Source organism: Procambarus clarkii, chromosome 61 (genome assembly GCF_040958095.1).
Source record: "Procambarus clarkii isolate CNS0578487 chromosome 61, FALCON_Pclarkii_2.0, whole genome shotgun sequence".
In the NCBI taxonomy this organism is placed as follows: Eukaryota; Metazoa; Arthropoda; class Malacostraca; order Decapoda; family Cambaridae; genus Procambarus; species Procambarus clarkii.
Window position 1 is genome coordinate 31,289,549 of NC_091210.1, and position 22,601 is coordinate 31,312,149.

Here is a 22,601-nt window from a genome sequence, read left to right on the forward strand (position 1 = left end):
TGAGAACAGTCTGGTGAGAACAGTCTGGTGAGAACAGTCTGGTGAGAAAAGTCTAGTGAGAACAATCTGGTGAGAACAGTCTGGGGAGAACAGTCTGGTGAGAACAGTCTGGTGAGAACAGTCTGGTGAGAACAGTCTGGTGAAAAAAGTCTAGTGAGAACAATCTGGTGAGAACAGTCTGGGGAGAACAGTCTAGTGAAAACAGTCTGGGGAGAACAGTCTAGTGAGAACAGTCTGGGGAGAACAGTCTGGGGAGAACAGTCTAGTGAGAACAGTCTGGTGAGAACAGTCTAGTGAGAACAATCTGGTGAGAACAGTCTGGGGAGAACAGTCTAGTGCGAACAGTCTGGGGAGAACAGTCTAGTGAGAACAGTCTGGTGAGAACAGTCTGGGGAGAACAGTCTAGAGAGAACAGTCTGGTGAGAACAGTCTGGTGAGAAAAGTCTAGTGAGAACAGTCTGGTGAGAACAGTCTGGGGAGAACAGTCTAGTGAGAACAGTCTAGTGAAAACAGTCTATTGAGAACAGTCTGGTGAGAACAGTCTAGTGAGAACAGTCTGGTGAGAACAGTCTGGTGAGAACAGTCTAGTGAGAACAGTCTAGTGAGAACAGTCTGGTGAGAACAGTCTGGTGAGAAAAGTCTAGTGAGAACAGTCTGGGGAGAACAGTCTAGTGGAAACAGTCTGGTGAGAAAAGTCTAGTGAGAACAGTCTGGGGAGAACAGTCTAGTGAGAACAGTCTGGGGAGAACAGTCTAGTGAGAACAGTCTGGTGAGAACAGTCTGGTGAGAAAAAACTAGTGAGAACAGTCTGGGGAGAACAGTCTAGTGAGAACAGTCTGGGGAGAACAGTCTAGTGAGAACAGTCTGGGGAGAACAGTCTGGTCAGAACAGTCTGGTGAGAACAGTCTGGGGAGAACTGTCTAGTGAGAACAGTCTAGTGAGAACAGTCTGGGGAGAACAGTCTAGTGAGAACAGTCTAGTGAGAACAGTCTAGTGAAAACAGTCTAGTGAGAACAGTCTAGTGAGAACAGTCTGGTGAGAACAGTCTGGTGAGAACAGTCTGGTGAGAACAGTCTGGTGAGAACAGTCTAGTGAGAACAGTCTAGTGAGAACAGTCTGGTGAGAACAGTCTAGTGAGAACAGTCTGGTGAGAACAGTCTGGTCAGAACAGTCTGGTGAGAACAGTCTGGGGAGAACAGTCTGGTGAGAACAGTCTGGTGAGAACAGACTGGTAAGAACAGTCTAGTGAGAACAGTCTGGTGAGAACAGTCTAGTGAGAACAGTCTGGTGAGAACAGTCTGGTGAGAACAGTCAAGTGAGAACAGTCTGGTGAGAACAGTCTGGTGAGAACAGTCTGGTGAGAACAGTCTAGTGAGAACAGTCTGGTCAGAACAGTCTAGTCAGAACAGTCTAGTGAGAACAGTCTAGTGAGAACAGTCTGGTGAGAACAGTCTGGTGAGAACAGTCTGGTGAGAACAGTCTGGTGAGAACAGTCTGGTGAGAACAGTCAAGTGAGAACAGTCAAGTGAGAACAGTCTGGTGAGAACAGTCTAGTGAGAACAGTCTAGTGAGAACAGTCTGGTCAAAACAGTCTGGTGAGAACAGTCTAGTGAGAACAGTCTGGTGAGAACAGTCTAGTGAGAACAGTCTGGTGAGAACAGTCTGGTCAGAACAGTCTGGTCAGAACAGTCTGGTCAGAACAGTCTGGTCAGAACAGTCTGGTGAGAACAGTCTGGTCAGAACAGTCTGGTGAGAACAGTCTAGTGAGAACAGTCTAGTGAGAACTGTCTGGTGAGAACAGTCTAGTGAGAACAGCCTGGTGAAAACAGTCTGGTGAGAACAGTCTAGTGAGAACAGTCTGGTGAGAACAGTCTGGTCAGAACAGTCTGGTCAGAACAGTCTGGTCAGAACAGTCTGGTCAAAACAGTCTGGTCAGAACAGTCTAGTGAGAACAGTCTAGTGAGAACAGTCTGGTGAGAACAGTCTGGTGAGAACAGTCTGGTCAGAACAGTCTAGTGAGAACAGTCTGGTCAGAACAGTCTGGTCAGAACAGTCTAGTGAGAACAGTCTAGTGAGAACAGTCTAGTGAGAACAGTCTGGTGAGAACAGTCTGGTCAGAACAGTCTAGTGAGAACAGTCTGGTGAGAACAGTCTGGTGAGAACAGTCTGGTGAGAACAGTCTGGTGAGAACAGTCTGGTGAGAACAGTCTGGTGAGAACAGTCTAGTGAGAACAGTCTGGTCAGAACAGTCTGGTCAGAACAGTCTAGTGAGAACAGTCTGGTGAGAACAGTCTAGTGAGAACAGTCTGGTCAAAACAGTCTGGTCAGAACAGTCTGGTGAGAACAGTCTGGTGAGAACAGTCTAGTGAGAACAGTCTGGTGAGAACAGTCTAGTGAGAACAGTCAGATCAGAACAGTCTGGTGAGAACAGTCTAGTGAGAACAGTCTGGTCAGAACAGTCTGGTGAGAACAGTCTAGTGAGAACAGTCTGGTCAGAACAGTCTGGTGAGAACAGTCTGGTGAGAACAGTCTAGTGAGAACAGTCTGGTGAGAACAGTCTGGTCAGAACAGTCTAGTGAGAACAGTCTGGTGAGAACAGTCTAGTGAGAACAGTCTGGTCAAAACAGTCTGGTCAGAACAGTCTGGTGAGAACAGTCTGGTGAGAACAGTCTAGTGAGAACAGTCTGGTGAGAACAGTCTAGTGAGAACAGTCTAGTGAGAACAGTCTGGTGAGAACAGTCTGGTGAGAACAGTCTGGTGAGAACAGTCTAGTGACAACAGTCTGGTGAGAACAGTCTGGTGATAATAGTCTAGTGAGAACAGTCTGGTCAGAACAGTCTAGTGAGAACAGTCTGGTCACACAGTCTGGTCAGAACAGTCTGGTCAGAACAGTCTGGTGAGAACAGTCTAGTGAGAACAGTCTGGTCAGAACAGTCTGGTCAGAACAGTCTGGTGAGAACAGTCTAGTGAGAACAGTCTGGTGAGAACAGTCTAGTGAGAACAGTCTAGTGAGAACAGTCTGGTGAGAACAGTCTGGTGACAACAGTCTGGTGAGAACCGTCTGGTGAGAACAGTCTAGTGAGAACAGTCTGGTCAGAACAGTCTAGTGAGAACAGTCTGGTGAGAACAGTCTGGTGAGAACAGTCTAGTGAGAACAGTCTGGTGAGAACAGTCTGGTGAGAACAGGCTAGTGAGAACAGTCTGGTGAGAACAGTCTGGTGAGAACAGTCTGGTGAGAACAGTCTAGTGAGAACAGTCTGGTGAGAACAGTCTAGTGAGAACAGTCTAGTGAGAACAGTCTGGTGAGAACAGTCTGCTGAGAATAGTCTAGTGAGAACAGTCTGGTCAGAACAGTCTACTGAGAACAGTCTGGTCAGACAGTCTGGTGAGAACAGACTGGTGAGAACAGTCTGGTGAGAACAGTCTAGTGAGAACAGTCTGGTCAGAACAGTCTAGTGAGAACAGTCTGGTGAGAACAGTCTGGTGAGAACAGTCTAGTGAGAACAGTCTGGTCAGAACAGTCTGGTCAGAACAGTCTGGTGAGAACAGTCTAGTGAGAACAGTCTGGTGAGAACAGTCTGGTGAGAACAGTCTTGTGAGAACAGTCTGGTCAGAACAGTCTGGTCAGAACAGTCTGGTGAGAACAGTCTTGTGAGAACAGTCTGGTCAGAACAGTCTAGTGAGAACAGTCTGGTGAGAACAGTCTAGTGAGAACAGTCTGGTCAGACAGTCTGGTCAGAACAGTCTGGTGAGAACAGTCTGGTGAGAACAGTCTAGTGAGAACAGTCTGGTCAGAACAGTCTAGTGAGAACAGTCTGGTCAGAACAGTCTAGTGAGAACAGTCTAGTGAGAACAGTCTAGTGAGAACAGTCTGGTCAAAACAGTCTGGTCGGAACAGTCTGGTGAGAACAGTCTAGTGAGAACAGTCTGGTGAGAACAGTCTAGTGAGAACAGTCTAGTGAGAACAGTCTGGTCAGAACAGTCTGGTCAGAACAGTCTGGTGAGAACAGTCTAATGAGAACAGCCTGGTGAGAACAGTCTGGTGAGAACAGTCTAGTGAGAACAGTCTAGTGTGAACAGTCTGGTGAGAACAGTCTGGTGAGAACAGTCTGGTGAGAATAGTCTAGTGAGAACAGTCTGGTCAGAACAGTCTGGTGAGAACAGTCAAGTGAGAACAGTCTGGTGAGAACAGTCTGGTCAGAACAGTCTAGTGAGAACAGTCTGGTCAGAACAGTCTAGTGAGAACAGTCTGGTCAAAACAGTCTGGTGAGAACAGTCTGGTCAGAACAGTCTGGTCAGAACAGTCTAGTGAGAACAGTCTGGTCAGAACAGTCTAGTGAGAACAGTCTGGTCAGAACAGTCTGGTGAGAACAGTCTGGTGAGAACAGTCTAGTGAGAACAGTCTGGTGAGAACAGTCTGGTGAGAACAGTCTAGTGAGAACAGTCTGGTCAGAACAGTCTGGTCAGAACAGTCTGGTGAGAACAGTCTAGTGAGAACAGTCTGGTCAGAACAGTCTAGTGAGAACAGTCTGGTGAGAACAGTCTAGTGAGAACAGTCAGGTCAGACAGTCTGGTCAGAACAGTCTGGTCAGAACAGTCTGGTGAGAACAGTCTAGTGAGAACAGTCTGGTCAGAACAGTCTAGTGAGAACAGTCTGGTCAGAACAGTCTAGTGAGAACAGTCTAGTGAGAACAGTCTAGTGAGAACAGTCTGGTCAAAACAGTCTGGTGAGAACAGTCTGGTGAGAACAGTCTAGTGAGAACAGTCTGGTGAGAACAGTCTAGTGAGAACAGTCTAGTGAGAACAGTCTGGTCAGAACAGTCTGGTGAGAACAGTCTGGTGAGAACAGTCTAATGAGAACAGCCTGGTGAGAACAGTCTGGTGAGAACAGTCTAGTGAGAACAGTCTAGTGTGAACAGTCTGGTGAGAACAGTCTGGTGAGAACAGTCTGGTGAGAATAGTCTAGTGAGAACAGTCTGGTCAGAACAGTCTAGTGAGAACAGTCTGGTCAGAACAGTCTAGTGAGAACAGTCTAGTGAGAACAGTCTAGTGAGAACAGTCTGGTCAAAACAGTCTGGTCAGAACAGTCTGGTGAGAACAGTCTAGTGAGAACAGTCTGGTGAGAACAGTCTAGTGAGAACAGTCTAGTGAGAACAGTCTGGTGAGAACAGTCTGGTGAGAACAGTCTGGTGAGAACAGTCTAATGAGAACAGCCTGGTGAGAACAGTCTGGTGAGAACAGTCTAGTGAGAACAGTCTAGTGTGAACAGTCTGGTGAGAACAGTCTGGTGAGAACAGTCTGGTGAGAATAGTCTAGTGAGAACAGTCTGGTCAGAACAGTCTGGTGAGAACAGTCAAGTGAGAACAGTCTGGTGAGAACAGTCTGGTCAGAACAGTCTAGTGAGAACAGTCTGGTCAGAACAGTCTAGTGAGAACAGTCTGGTCAAAACAGTCTGGTGAGAACAGTCTGGTCAGAACAGTCTGGTCAGAACAGTCTGGTGAGAACAGTCTGGTCAGAACAGTCTAGTGAGAACAGTCTGGTCAGACAGTCTGGTCAGAACAGTCTGGTGAGAACAGTCTGGTGAGAACAGTCTAGTGAGAACAGTCTGGTCAGAACAGTTTAGTGGGAACAGTCTGGTCAGAACAGTCTAGTGAGAACACTCTGGTCAGACAGTCTGGTCAGAACAGTCTGGTGAGAACAGTCTGGTGAGAACAGTCTAGTGAGAACAGTCTGGTCAGACAGTCTGGTCAGAACAGTCTGGTGAGAACAGTCTGGTGAGAACAGTCTAGTGAGAACAGTCTGGTCAGAACAGTCTAGTGAGAACAGTCTGGTCAGAACAGTCTAGTGAGAACAGTCTGGTGAGAACAGTTTGGTCAGAACAGTCTAGTGAGAACAGTCTGGTCAGACAGTCTGGTCAGAACAGTCTGGTGAGAACAGTCTGGTGAGAACAGTCTAGTGAGTCTTGACTGAAGGAAAATAGGGAAAAATAGGAAAAATAGGGAAAGTTTCAGGGGAAACTTTCCTCCTGATTATTTCACCTGTTTTTTTCAGTTATCATTGTTCCTCCTCCTCTCTTTCGTGTGTGTGTGTGCTCACCTACTCCTGCTGGCGAGGGCTGACCTTCAGCTCTGTGGCCCCGGCCTCTCAACCTTCCACAAAATGTGTAAAGATTTGCGTGTGCGCGTTTGTGATGGGGAGAAGGGGGGGGGGGAGGTGGGTTTGAAATAATGAGTGTGCAAGCTAGCCTTTGCGTGCGTGCGTGCGTGCGTGAGTAGGAGTAAACGCGGAAACGATAGTGTACATGAAGGCATTTATATAAAGGCCGGACAATGGTATATTTCACTGATCTCACCATTAATGCAGACACAAGCGGTGCTCCCGCTGACAGTGTCTCTATACCTGCTACAACTTGGTCAACACCCGCTGGTAATGTGTCTATACTTGGTCAACACCCGCTGGTAATGTGTCTATACTTGGTCAACACCCGCGGGTAATGTGTCTATACATGGTCAACACCCGCTGGTAATGTGTCTATACTTGCTACAACTTGATCAACACCCGCTGGTAATGTGTCTATACTTGGTCAACACCCGCTGGTAATGTGTCTATACTTGGTCATCACCCGCGGGTAATGTGTCTATACATGGTCAACACCCGCTGGTAATGTGTCTATACTTGCTACAACTTGGTCAACACCTGCTGGTAATGTGTCTATACTTGGTCAACACCCGCTGGTAATGTGTCTATACTTGGTCAACACCCGCTGGTAATGTGTCTATACTTGCTACAACTTGGTCAACACCCGCTGGTAATGTGTCTATACTTGCTACAACTTGGTCAACACCCGCTGGTAATGTGTCTATACTTGCTACAACTTGGTCAACACCCACTGGTAATGTGTCTATACTTGGTCAACACCCGCTGGTAATGTGTCTATACTTGCTACAACTTGGTCAACACCCGCTGGTAATGTGTCTATACGTGCTACAACTTGGTCAACACCCGCTGGTAATGTGTCTATACTTGGTCAACACCCGCTGGTAATGTGTCTATACTTGCTACAACTTGGTCAACACCCACTGGTAATGTGTCTATACTTGGTCAACACCCGCTGGTAATGTGTCTATACTTGGTCAACACCCGCTGGTAAAGTGTCTATACTTGCTACAACTTGGTCAACACCCGCTGGTAATGTGTCTATACTTGCTACAACTTGGTCAACACCCGCTGGTAATGTGTCTATACTTGCTACAACTTGGTCAACACCCACTGGTAATGTGTCTATACTTGGTCAACACCCGCTGGTAATGTGTCTATACTTGGTCAACACCCGCTGGTAATGTGTCTATACATGGTCAACACCCGCTGGTAATGTGTTTATACTTGCTACAACTTGGTCAACACCCGCTGGTATTGTGACTATACTTGGTCAACACCCGCTGGTAATGTGTCTATACTTGCTACAACTTGCTCAACACCCGCTGTTAATGTGTCTATACTTGCTACAACTTGGTCAACACCCGCTGGTAATGTGTCTATACTTGCTACAACTTGGTCAACACCCGCTGGTAATGTCTCTATACATGGTCAACACCCGCTGGTAATGTCTCTATACTTGGTCAACACCCGCTGGTAATGTCTCTATACCTGCTACAACTTGGTCAACACCCGCTGGTAATGTGTCTATACTTGCTACAACTTGGTCAACACCCGCTGGTAATGTGTCTATACTTGCTACAACTTGGTAAACACCCGCTGGTAATGTGTCTATACTTGGTCAACACCCGCTGGTAATGTGTCTATACTTGCTACAACTTGGTCAACACCCGCTGGTAATGTGTCTATACTTGCTACAACTTGGTCAACACCCGCTGGTAATGTGCCTATACTTGGTCAACACCCGCTGGTAATGTGTCTATACTTGCTACAACTTGGTCAACACCCGCTGGTAATCTGTCTATACTTGCTACAACTTGGTCAACACCCGCTGGTAATGTGTCTATACTTGCTACAACTTGGTCAACACCCGCTGGTAATGTGTCTATACTTGGTCAACACCCGCTGGTAATGTGTCTATACTTGGTCAACACCCGCTGGTAATGTGTCTATACTAGGTCAACACCCGCTGGTAATGTGTCTATACGTGCTACAACTTGGTCAACACCCGCTTGTAATGTGTAAATACTTGGTCAACACCCGCTGGTAATGTGTCTATACTTGGTCAACACCCGCTGGTAATGTGTCTATACGTGCTACAACTTGGTCAACACCCGCTTGTAATGTCTCTATACTTGGTCAACACCCGCAGGTAATGTCTCTATACTTGGTCAACACCCGCTGGTAATGTGTCTATACTTGGTCAACACCCGCTGGTAATGTCTCTATACTTGGTCAACACCCGCTGGTAATGTCTCTATACTTGCTACACCTTGGTCAACACCCGCTGGTAATGTCTCTATACTTGGTCAACACCCACTGGTAATGTGTCTATTCTTGGTCAACACCCGCTGGTAATGTCTCTATACTTGGTCAACACCCGCTGGTAATGTGTCTATACTTGGTCAACACCCGCTGGTAATGTGTCTATACTAGGTCAACACCCGCTGGTAATGTGTCTATACGTGCTACAACTTGGTCAACACCCGCTTGTAATGTGTCTATACTTGGTCAACACCCGCTGGTAATGTGTCTATACTTGGTCAACACCCACTGGTAATGTGTCTATTCTTGGTCAACACCCGCTGGTAATGTGTCTATACTTGGTCAATACCCACTGGTAATGTGTCTATACTTAGTCAACACCCGCAGGTAATGTCTCTATACTTGGTCAACACCCGCTGGTAATGTGTCTATACCTGCTACAACTTGGTCAACACCCGCTGGTAATGTCTCTATACGTGCTACAACTTGGTCAACACCCGCTGGTAATGTCTCTATACTTGGTCAACACCCGCTGGTAATGTCTCTATACTTGGTCAACACCCGCTGGTAATGTGTCTATACTTGCTACAACTTGGTCAACACCCGCTGGTAATGTCTCTATACTTGGTCAACACCCGCTGGTAATGTCTCTATACTTGGTCAACACACGCTGGTAATGTCTCTATACTTGGTCAACACCCGCTGGTTATGTGTCTATACTTGCTACACCTTGGTCAAGACCCGCTGGTTATGTGTCTATACTTGGTCAACACCCGCTGGTAATGTCTCTATACTCCGTCAACACCCGCTGGTAATGTGTCTATACTTGGTCAACACCCGCTGGTAATGTGTCTATACTTGGTCAACACCCACTGGTAATGTGTCTATACTTGGTCAACACCCGCTGGTAATGTGTCTATACTTGGTCAACACCCACTGGTAATGTGTCTATACTTGGTCAACACCCCCTGGTAATGTGTCTATACTTGGTCAACACCCACTGTTAATGTGTCTATACTTGGTCAACACCCGCTGGTAATGTGTCTATACTTGCTACAACTTGGTCAACACCCACTGGTAATGTGTCTATACTTGGTCAACACCCGCTGGTAATGTGTCTATACTTGGTCAACACCCGCTGGTAAAGTGTCTATACTTGCTACAACTTGGTCAACACCCGCTGGTAATGTGTCTATACTTGCTACAACTTGGTCAACACCCGCTGGTAATGTGTCTATACTTGCTACAACTTGGTCAACACCCGCTGGTAATGTCTCTATACTTGGTCAACACCCGCTGGTAATGTGTCTATACTTGCTACAACTTGGTCAACACCCGCTGGTAATGTCTCTATACTTGGTCAACACCCACTGGTAATGTGTCTATACTTGGTCAACACCCGCTGGTAATGTGTCTATACTTGGTCAACACCCGCTGGTAATGTGTCTATACTTGGTCAACACCCGCTGGTAATGTGTTTATACTTGCTACAACTTGGTCAACACCCGCTGGTAATGTGTCTATACTTGCTACAACTTGGTCAACACCCGCTGGTAATGTGTCTATACTTGGTCAACACCCGCTGGTATTGTGACTATACTTGGTCAACACCCGCTGGTAATGTGTCTATACTTGCTACAACTTGGTCAACACCCGCTGTTAATGTGTCTATACTTGCGACAACTTGGTCAACACCCGCTGGTAATGTGTCTATACTTGCTACAACTTGGTCAACACCCGCTGGTAATGTCTCTATACATGGTCAACACCCGCTGGTAATGTCTCTATACTTGGTCAACACCCGCTGGTAATGTCTCTATACCTGCTACAACTTGGTCAACACCCGCTGGTAATGTGTCTATACTTGCTACAACTTGGTCAACACCCGCTGGTAATGTGTCTATACTTGCTACAACTTGGTAAACACCCGCTGGTAATGTGCCTATACTTGGTCAACACCCGCTGGTAATGTGTCTATACTTGCTACAACTTGGTCAACACCCGCTGGTAATCTGTCTATACTTGCTACAACTTGGTCAACACCCGCTGGTAATGTGTCTATACTTGCTACAACTTGGTCAACACCCGCTGGTAATGTGTCTATACTTGGTCAACACCCGCTGGTAATGTGTCTATACTTGGTCAACACCCGCTGGTAATGTGTCTATACTAGGTCAACACCCGCTGGTAATGTGTCTATACGTGCTACAACTTGGTCAACACCCGCTTGTAATGTGTCTATACTTGGTCAACACCCGCTGGTAATGTGTCTATACTTGGTCAACACCCGTTGGTAATGTGTCTATACGTGCTACAACTTGGTCAACACCCGCTTGTAATGTCTCTATACTTGGTCAACACCCGCAGGTAATGTCTCTATACTTGGTCAACACCCGCTGGTAATGTGTCTATACTTGGTCAACACCCGCTGGTAATGTCTCTATACTTGGTCAACACCCGCTGGTAATGTCTCTATACTTGCTACACCTTGGTCAACACCCGCTGGTAATGTCTCTATACTTGGTCAACACAGATTGGTAATGTGTCTATTCTTGGTCAACACCCGCTGGTAATGTCTCTATACTTGGTCAACACCCGCTGGTAATGTGTCTATACTTGGTCAACACCCGCTGGTAATGTGTCTATACTAGGTCAACACCCGCTGGTAATGTGTCTATACGTGCTACAACTTGGTCAACACCCGCTTGTAATGTGTCTATACTTGGTCAACACCCGCTGGTAATGTGTCTATACTTGGTCAACACCCACTGGTAATGTGTCTATTCTTGGTCAACACCCGCTGGTAATGTGTCTATACTTGGTCAATACCCACTGGTAATGTGTCTATACTTAGTCAACACCCGCAGGTAATGTCTCTATACTTGGTCAACACCCGCTGGTAATGTGTCTATACCTGCTACAACTTGGTCAACACCCGCTGGTAATGTCTCTATACGTGCTACAACTTGGTCAACACCCGCTGGTAATGTCTCTATACTTGGTCAACACCCGCTGGTAATGTCTCTATACTTGGTCAACACCCGCTGGTAATGTGTCTATACTTGCTACACCTTGGTCAACACCCGCTGGTAATGTGTCTATACTTGCTACAACTTGGTCAACACCCGCTGGTAATGTCTCTATACTTGGTCAACACCCGCTGGTAATGTCTCTATACTTGGTCAACACACGCTGGTAATGTCTCTATACTTGGTCAACACCCGCTGGTTATGTGTCTATACTTGCTACACCTTGGTCAAGACCCGCTGGTAATGTGTCTATACTTGGTCAACACCCGCTGGTAATGTCTCTATACTCCGTCAACACCCGCTGGTAATGTGTCTATACTTGGTCAACACCCGCTGGTAATGTGTCTATACTTGGTCAACACCCACTGGTAATGTGTCTATACTTGGTCAACACCCGCTGGTAATGTGTCTATACTTGGTCAACACCCACTGGTAATGTGTCTATACTTGGTCAACACCCCCTGGTAATGTGTCTATACTTGGTCAACACCCACTGTTAATGTGTCTATACTTGGTCAACACCCGCTGGTAATGTGTCTATACTTGCTAAAACTTAGTCAACACCCGCTGGTAATGTGTCTATACTTGCTACACCTTGGTCAACACCCGCAGGTAATGTGTCTATACCTGCTACACCTTAGTCAACACCCGCTGGTAATGTGTCTATACTTGGTCAACACCCGCTGGTAATGTGTCTATACTTCCTACAACTTGGTCAACACCCGCTGGTAATGTCTCTATACTTGGTCAACACACGCTGGTAAAGTGTCTATACTTGCTACACCTTGGTCAACACCCGCTGGTAATGTCTCTATACTTGGTCAACACCCGCTGGTAATGTGTCTATACTTGGTCAACACCCGCTGGTAATGTGTCTATACTTGGTCAACACCCACTGGTAATGTGTCTATACTTGGTCAACACCTGCTTGTAATGTGTCTATACTTGGTCAACACCCACTGGTAATGTGTCTATACTTGGTCAACACCCGCTGGAAATGTGTCTATACTTGCTACAACTTGGTCAACACCCGCTGGTAATGTCTCTATACGTGCTACAACTTGGTCAACACCCGCTGGTAATGTCTCTATACTTGGTCAACACCCGCTGGTAATGTCTCTATACTTGGTCAACACCCGCTGGTAATGTGTCTATACTTGGTCAACACCTACTGGTAATGTGTCTATACTTGGTCAACACCTGCTTGTAATGTGTCTATACTTGGTCAACACCCGCTGGTAATGTGTCTATACTTGCTACAACTTGGTCAACACCCGCTGGTAATGTGTCTATACTTGCTACACCTTAGTCAACACCCGCTGGTAATGTGTCTATACTTGGTCAACACCCGCTGGTAATGTGTCTATACTTGGTCAACACCCGCTGGTAATGTGTCTATACTTGGTCAACACCCGCGGGTAATGTGTCTATACTTGCTACAACTTGGTCAACACCCGCTGGTAATGTGTCTATACTTGGTCAACACCCGCTGGTAATGTGTCTATACTTGGTCAACACCCGCGGGTAATGTGTCTATACATGGTCAACACCCGCTGGTAATGTGTCTATACTTGCTACAACTTGGTCAACACCCGCTGGTAATGTGTCTATACTTGGTCAACACCCGCTGGTAATGTGTCTATACTTGGTCAACACCCGCTGGTAATGTGTCTAAACTTGGTCAACACCCGCTGGTAATGTGTCTATACTTGGTCAACACCCGCTGGTAATGTGTCTATACTTGCTACAACTTGGTCAACACCCGCTGGTAATGTGTCTATACTTGCTACAACTTGGTCAACACCCGCTGGTAATGTGTCTATACTTGCTACAACTTGGTCAACACCCACTGGTAATGTGTCTATACTTGGTCAACACACGCTGGTAATGTGTCTATACTTGGTCAACACCCGCGGGTAATGTGTCTATACTTGGTCAACACCCGCTGGTAATGTCTGTATACTTGGTCAACACCCGCTGGTAATGTGTCTATACTTGCTACACCTTGGTCAACACCCGCTGGTAATGTCTCTATACTTGGTCAACACACGCTGGTAATGTCTCTATACTTGGTCAACACCCGCTGGTTATGTGTCTATACTTGCTACACCGTGGTCAACACCCGTTGGTAATGTCTCTATACTTGGTCAACACCCGCTGGTAATGTATCTATACTTGGTCAACACACGCTGGTAATGTCTCTATACTTGGTCAACACCCGCTGGTTATGTGTCTATACTTGCTACACCTTGGTCAAGACCCGCTGGTAATGTGTCTATACTTGGTCAACACCCGCTGGTAATGTCTCTATACTCCGTCAACACCCGCTGGTAATGTGTCTATACTTGGTCAACACCCGCTGGTAATGTGTCTATACTTGGTCAACACCCACTGGTAATGTGTCTATACTTGGTCAACACCCGCTGGTAATGTGTCTATACTTGGTCAACACCCACTGGTAATGTGTCTATACTTGGTCAACACCCCCTGGTAATGTGTCTATACTTGGTCAACACCCACTGTTAATGTGTCTATACTTGGTCAACACCCGCTGGTAATGTGTCTATACTTGCTACAACTTGGTCAACACCCGCTGGTAATGTGTCTATACTTGCTACACCTTGGTCAACACCCGCTGGTAATGTGTCTATACCTGCTACACCTTAGTCAACACCCGCTGGTAATGTGTCTATACTTGGTCAACACCCGCTGGTAATGTGTCTATACTTCCTACAACTTGGTCAACACCCGCTGGTAATGTCTCTATACTTGGTCAACACCCGCTGGTAATGTGTCTATACTTGGTCAACACCCGCTGGTAATGTGTCTATACTTCCTACAACTTGGTCAACACCCGCTGGTAATGTCTCTATACTTGGTCAACACCCGCTGGTAATGTCTCTATACTTGGTCAACACACGCTGGTAAAGTGTCTATACTTGCTACACCTTGGTCAACACCCGCTGGTAATGTCTCTATACTTGGTCAACACCCGCTGGTAATGTGTCTATACTTGGTCAACACCCGCTGGTAATGTGTCTATACTTGGTCAACACCCACTGGTAATGTGTCTATACTTGGTCAACACCCGCTGGTAATGTGTCTATACTTGGTCAACACCCGCTGGTAATGTGTCTATACTTGGTCAACACCCGCTGGTAATGTGTCTGTACTTGGTCAACACCCGCTGGTAATGTCTCTATACTTGGTCAACACCCGCTGGTAATGTGTCTATACTTGGTCAACACCCGCTGGTAATATGTCTATACTTGCTACAACTTGGTCAACACCCGCTGGTAATGTCTCTATACGTGCTACAACTTGGTCAACACCCGCTGGTAATGTCTCTATACTTGGTCAACACCCGCTGGTAATGTCTCTATACTTGGTCAACACCCGCTGGTAATGTGTCTATACTTGGTCAACACCCACTGGTAATGTGTCTCTACTTGGTCAACACCTGCTTGTAATGTGTCTATACTTGGTCAACACCCACTGGTAATGTGTCTATACTTGGTCAACACCCGCTGGTAATGTGTCTATACTTGGTCAACACCCACTGGTAATGTGTCTATTCTTGGTCAACACCCGCTGGAAATGTGTCTATACTTGGTCAACACCCGCTGGTAATGTGTCTATACTTGCTACAACTTGGTCAACACCCGCTGGTAATGTGTCTATACTTGCTACACCTTAGTCAACACCCGCTGGTAATGTGTCTATACTTGGTCAACACCCGCTGGTAATGTGTCTATACTTGGTCAACACCCGCTGGTAATGTGTCTATACTTGGTCAACACCCGCTGGTAATGTGTCTATACTTGGTCAACACCCGCGGGTAATGTGTCTATACTTGCTACAACTTGGTCAACACCCGCTGGTAATGTGTCTATACTTGGTCAACACCCGCTGGTAAAGTGTCTATACTTGGTCAACACCCGCTGGTAATGTGTCTATACTTGGTCAACACCCGCGGGTAATGTGTCTATACATGGTCAACACCCGCTGGTAATGTGTCTATACTTGCTACAACTTGGTCAACACCCGCTGGTAATGTGTCTATACTTGGTCAACACCCGCTGGTAATGTGTCTATACTTGGTCAACACCCGCTGGTAATGTGTCTAAACTTGGTCAACACCCGCTGGTAATGTGTCTATACTTGGTCAACACCCGCTGGTAATGTGTCTATACTTGCTACAACTTGGTCAACACCCGCTGGTAATGTGTCTATACTTGCTACAACTTGGTCAACACCCGCTGGTAATGTGTCTATACTTGCTACAACTTGGTCAACACCCGCTGGTAATGTGTCTATACATGGTCAACACCCGCTGGTAATGTGTCTATACATGGTCAACACCCGCTGGTAATGTGTCTATACTTGCTACAACTTGGTCAACACCAACTGGTAATGTGTCTATACTTGGTCAACACCCGCTGGTAATGTGTCTATACTTGGTCAACACCCGCTGGTAATGTGTCTATACTTGGTCAACACCCGCTGGTAATGTGTCTATACTTGGTCAACACCCACTGGTAATGTGTCTATACTTGGTCAACACCCGCTGGTAATGTGTCTATACTTGCTACAATTTGGTCAACACCCACTGGTAATGTGTCTATACTTGGTCAACACCCGCTGGTAATGTGTCTATACTTGGTCAACACCCGCTGGTAATGTGCCTATACTTGGTCAACACCCGCTGGTAATGTGTTTATACTTGCAACAACTTGGTCAACACCCGCTGGTAATGTGTCTATACTTGCTACAACTTGGTCAACACCCGCTGGTAATGTGTCTATACTTGCTACAACTTGGTCAACACCCGCTGGTAATGTGTCTATACTTGCTACAACTTGGTCAACACCCACTGGTAATGTGTCTATACTTGGTCAACACACGCTGGTAATGTGTCTATACTTGGTCAACACCCGCGGGTAATGTGTCTATACTTGGTCAACACCCGCTGGTAATGTCTGTATACTTGGTCAACACCCGCTGGTAATGTGTCTATACTTGCTACACCTTGGTCAACACCCGCTGGTAATGTCTCTATACTTGGTCAACACACGCTGGTAATGTCTCTATACTTGGTCAACACCCGCTGGTTATGTGTCTATACTTGCTACACCTTGGTCAACACCCGCTGGTAATGTCTCTATACTTGGTCAACACCCGCTGGTAATGTCTCTATACTTGGTCAACACACGCTGGTAATGTCTCTATACTTGGTCAACACCCGCTGGTTATGTGTCTATACTTGCTACACCTTGGTCAAGACCCGCTGGTAATGTGTCTATACTTGGTCAACACCCGCTGGTAATGTCTCTATACTCCGTCAACACCCGCTGGTAATGTGTCTATACTTGGTCAACACCCGCTGGTAATGTGTCTATACTTGGTCAACACCCACTGGTAATGTGTCTATACTTGGTCAACACCCGCTGGTAATGTGTCTATACTTGGTCAACACCCACTGGTAATGTGTCTATACTTGGTCAACACCCCCTGGTAATGTGTCTATACTTGGTCAACACCCACTGTTAATGTGTCTATACTTGGTCAACACCCGCTGGTAATGTGTCTATACTTGCTACAACTTGGTCAACACCCGCTGGTAATGTGTCTATACTTGCTACACCTTGGTCAACACCCGCTGGTAATGTGTCTATACCTGCTACACCTTAGTCAACACCCGCTGGTAATGTGTCTATACTTGGTCAACACCCGCTGGTAATGTGTCTATACTTCCTACAACTTGGTCAACACCCGCTGGTAATGTCTCTATACTTGGTCAACACCCGCTGGTAATGTGTCTATACTTGGTCAACACCCGCTGGTAATGTGTCTATACTTCCTACAACTTGGTCAACACCCGCTGGTAATGTCTCTATACTTGGTCAACACCCGCTGGTAATGTCTCTATACTTGGTCAACACACGCTGGTAAAGTGTCTATACTTGCTACACCTTGGTCAACACCCGCTGGTAATGTCTCTATACTTGGTCAACACCCGCTGGTAATGTGTCTATACTTGGTCAACACCCGCTGGTAATGTGTCTATACTTGGTCAACACCCACTGGTAATGTGTCTATACTTGGTCAACACCCGCTGGTAATGTGTCTATACTTGGTCAACACCCGCTGGTAATGTGTCTATACTTGGTCAACACCCGCTGGTAATGTGTCTGTACTTGGTCAACACCCGCTGGTAATGTCTCTATACTTGGTCAACACCCGCTGGTAATGTGTCTATACTTGGTCAACACCCGCTGGTAATATGTCTATACTTGCTACAACTTGGTCAACACCCGCTGGTAATGTCTCTATACGTGCTACAACTTGGTCAACACCCGCTGGTAATGTCTCTATACTTGGTCAACACCCGCTGGTAATGTCTCTATACTTGGTCAACACCCGCTGGTAATGTGTCTATACTTGGTCAACACCCACTGGTAATGTGTCTATACTTGGTCAACACCTGCTTGTAATGTGTCTATACTTGGTCAACACCCACTGGTAATGTGTCTATACTTGGTCAACACCCGCTGGTAATGTGTCTATACTTGGTCAACACCCACTGGTAATGTGTCTATTCTTGGTCAACACCCGCTGGAAATGTGTCTATACTTGGTCAACACCCGCTGGTAATGTGTCTATACTTGCTACAACTTGGTCAACACCCGCTGGTAATGTGTCTATACTTGCTACACCTTTGTCAACACCCGCTGGTAATGTGTCTATACTTGGTCAACACCCGCTGGTAATGTGTCTATACTTGGTCAACACCCGCTGGTAATGTGTCTATACTTGGTCAACACCCGCTGGTAATGTGTCTATACTTGGTCAACACCCGCGGGTAATGTGTCTATACTTGCTACAACTTGGTCAACACCCGCTGGTAATGTGTCTATACTTGGTCAACACCCGCTGGTAATGTGTCTATACTTGGTCAACACCCGCTGGTAATGTGTCTATACTTGGTCAACACCCGCGGGTAATGTGTCTATACATGGTCAACACCCGCTGGTAATGTGTCTATACTTGCTACAACTTTGTCAACACCCGCTGGTAATGTGTCTATACTTGGTCAACACCCGCTGGTAATGTGTCTATACTTGGTCAACACCCGCTGGTAATGTGTCTAAACTTGGTCAACACCCGCTGGTAATGTGTCTATACTTGGTCAACACCCGCTGGTAATGTGTCTATACTTGCTACAACTTGGTCAACACCCGCTGGTAATGTGTCTATACTTGCTACAACTTGGTCAACACCCGCTGGTAATGTGTCTATACTTGCTACAACTTGGTCAACACCCGCTGGTAATGTGTCTATACATGGTCAACACCCGCTGGTAATGTGTCTATACATGGTCAACACCCGCTGGTAATGTGTCTATACTTGCTACAACTTGGTCAACACCAACTGGTAATGTGTCTATACTTGGTCAACACCCGCTGGTAATGTGTCTATACTTGGTCAACACCCGCTGGTAATGTGTCTATACTTGGTCAACACCCGCTGGTAAAGTGTCTATACTTGGTCAACACCCACTGGTAATGTGTCTATACTTGGTCAACACCCGCTAGTAATGTGTCTATACTTGCTACAATTTGGTCAACACCCACTGGTAATGTGTCTATACTTGGTCAACACCCGCTGGTAATGTGTCTATACTTGGTCAACACCCGCTGGTAATGTGCCTATACTTGGTCAACACCCGCTGGTAATGTGTTTATACTTGCAACAACTTGGTCAACACCCGCTGGTAATGTGTCTATACTTGCTACAACTTGGTCAACACCCGCTGGTAATGTGTCTATACTTGGTCAACACCCGCTGGTATTGTGTCTATACTTGGTCAACACCCGCTGGTAATGTGTCTATACTTGCTACAACTTGGTCAACACCCGCTGTTAATGTGTCTATACTTGCTACAACTTGGTCAACACCCGCTGGTAATGTGTCTATACTTGCTACAACTTGGTCAACACCCGCTGGTAATGTGTCTATTCTTGCTACAACTTGGTCAACACCCGCTGGTAATGTCTCTGTACTTGCTACAACTTGGTCAACACCCGCTGGTAATGTGTCTATACTTGCTACAACTTGGTCAACACCCGCTGGTAATGTCTCTATACTTGGTCAACACCGGCTGGTAATGTGTCTATACTTGCTACAACTTGGTCAACACCCGCTGGTAATGTGTCTATACTTGCTACAACTTGGTCAACACCCGCTGGTAATGTCTCTATACATGGTCAACACCCGCTGGTAATGTCTCTATACTTGGTCAACACCCGCTGGTAATGTCTCTATACCTGCTACAACTTGGTCAACACCCGCTGGTAATGTGTCTATACTTGCTACAACTTGGTCAACACTCGCTGGTAATGTGTCTATACTTGCTACAACTTGGTCAACACCCGCTGGTAATGTCTCTATACTTGGTCAACACCCGTTGGTAATGTCTCTATTCTTGGTCAACACCCGCTGGTAATGTCTCTATACCTGCTGCAACTTGGTCAACACCCGCTGGTAATGTGTCTATACTTGCTACAACTTGGTCAACACCCGCTGGTAATGTGTCTATACTTGCTACAACTTGGTCAACACCCTCTGGTAATGTGTCTATACTTGCTACAACTTGGTCAACACCCGCTGGTAATGTGTCTATACTTGCTACAACTTGGTCAACACCCGCTGGTAATGTCTCTATACTTGGTCAACACCCACTGGTAATGTGTCTATACTTGGTCAACACCCGCTGGTAATGTGTCTATACTTGGTCAACACCCACTGGTAATGTGTCTATTCTTGGTCAACACCCGCTGGAAATGTGTCTATACTTGGTCAACACCCGCTGGTAATATGTCTATACTTGCTACAACTTGGTCAACACCCGCTGGTAATGTGTCTATACTTGCTACACCTTAGTCAACACCCGCTGGTAATGTGTCTATACTTGGGCAACACCCGCTGGTAATGTGTCTATACTTGGTCAACACCCGCTAGTAATGTGTCTATACTTGGTCAACACCCGCTGGTAATGTGTCTATACTTGGTCAACACCCACTGTTAATGTGTCTATACTTGGTCAACACCCGCTGGTAATGTGTCTATACTTGCTACAACTTGGTCAACACCCGCTGGTAATGTGTCTATACTTGCTACACCTTGGTCAACACCCGCTGGTAATGTGTCTATACCTGCTACACCTTAGTCAACACCCGCTGGTAATGTGTCTATACTTGGTCAACACCCGCTGGTAATGTGTCTATACTTCCTACAACTTGGTCAACACCCGCTGGTAATGTCTCTATACTTGGTCAACACCCGCTGGTAATGTGTCTATACTTGGTCAACACCCGCTGGTAATGTGTCTATACTTCCTACAACTTGGTCAACACCCGCTGGTAATGTCTCTATACTTGGTCAACACCCGCTGGTAATGTCTCTATACTTGGTCAACACACGCTGGTAAAGTGTCTATACTTGCTACACCTTGGTCAACACCCGCTGGTAATGTCTCTATACTTGGTCAACACCCGCTGGTAATGTGTCTATACTTGGTCAACACCCGCTGGTAATGTGTCTATACTTGGTCAACACCCACTGGTAATGTGTCTATACTTGGTCAACACCCGCTGGTAATGTGTCTATACTTGGTCAACACCCGCTGGTAATGTGTCTATACTTGGTCAACACCCGCTGGTAATGTGTCTGTACTTGGTCAACACCCGCTGGTAATGTCTCTATACTTGGTCAACACCCGCTGGTAATGTGTCTATACTTGGTCAACACCCGCTGGTAATATGTCTATACTTGCTACAACTTGGTCAACACCCGCTGGTAATGTCTCTATACGTGCTACAACTTGGTCAACACCCGCTGGTAATGTCTCTATACTTGGTCAACACCCGCTGGTAATGTCTCTATACTTGGTCAACACCCGCTGGTAATGTGTCTATACTTGGTCAACACCCACTGGTAATGTGTCTATACTTGGTCAACACCTGCTTGTAATGTGTCTATACTTGGTCAACACCCACTGGTAATGTGTCTATACTTGGTCAACACCCGCTGGTAATGTGTCTATACTTGGTCAACACCCACTGGTAATGTGTCTATTCTTGGTCAACACCCGCTGGAAATGTGTCTATACTTGGTCAACACCCGCTGGTAATGTGTCTATACTTGCTACAACTTGGTCAACACCCGCTGGTAATGTGTCTATACTTGCTACACCTTAGTCAACACCCGCTGGTAATGTGTCTATACTTGGTCAACACCCGCTGGTAATGTGTCTATACTTGGTCAACACCCGCTGGTAATGTGTCTATACTTGGTCAACACCCGCTGGTAATGTGTCTATACTTGGTCAACACCCGCGGGTAATGTGTCTATACTTGCTACAACTTGGTCAACACCCGCTGGTAATGTGTCTATACTTGGTCAACACCCGCTGGTAATGTGTCTATACTTGGTCAACACCCGCTGGTAATGTGTCTATACTTGGTCAACACCCGCGGGTAATGTGTCTATACATGGTCAACACCCGCTGGTAATGTGTCTATACTTGCTACAACTTGGTCAACACCCGCTGGTAATGTGTCTATACTTGGTCAACACCCGCTGGTAATGTGTCTATACTTGGTCAACACCCGCTGGTAATGTGTCTAAACTTGGTCAACACCCGCTGGTAATGTGTCTATACTTGGTCAACACCCGCTGGTAATGTGTCTATACTTGCTACAACTTGGTCAACACCCGCTGGTAATGTGTCTATACTTGCTACAACTTGGTCAACACCCGCTGGTAATGTGTCTATACTTGCTACAACTTGGTCAACACCCGCTGGTAATGTGTCTATACATGGTCAACACCCGCTGGTAATGTGTCTATACATGGTCAACACCCGCTGGTAATGTGTCTATACTTGCTACAACTTGGTCAACACCAACTGGTAATGTGTCTATACTTGGTCAACACCCGCTGGTAATGTGTCTATACTTGGTCAACACCCGCTGGTAATGTGTCTATACTTGGTCAACACCCGCTGGTAAAGTGTCTATACTTGGTCAACACCCACTGGTAATGTGTCTATACTTGGTCAACACCCGCTGGTAATGTGTCTATACTTGC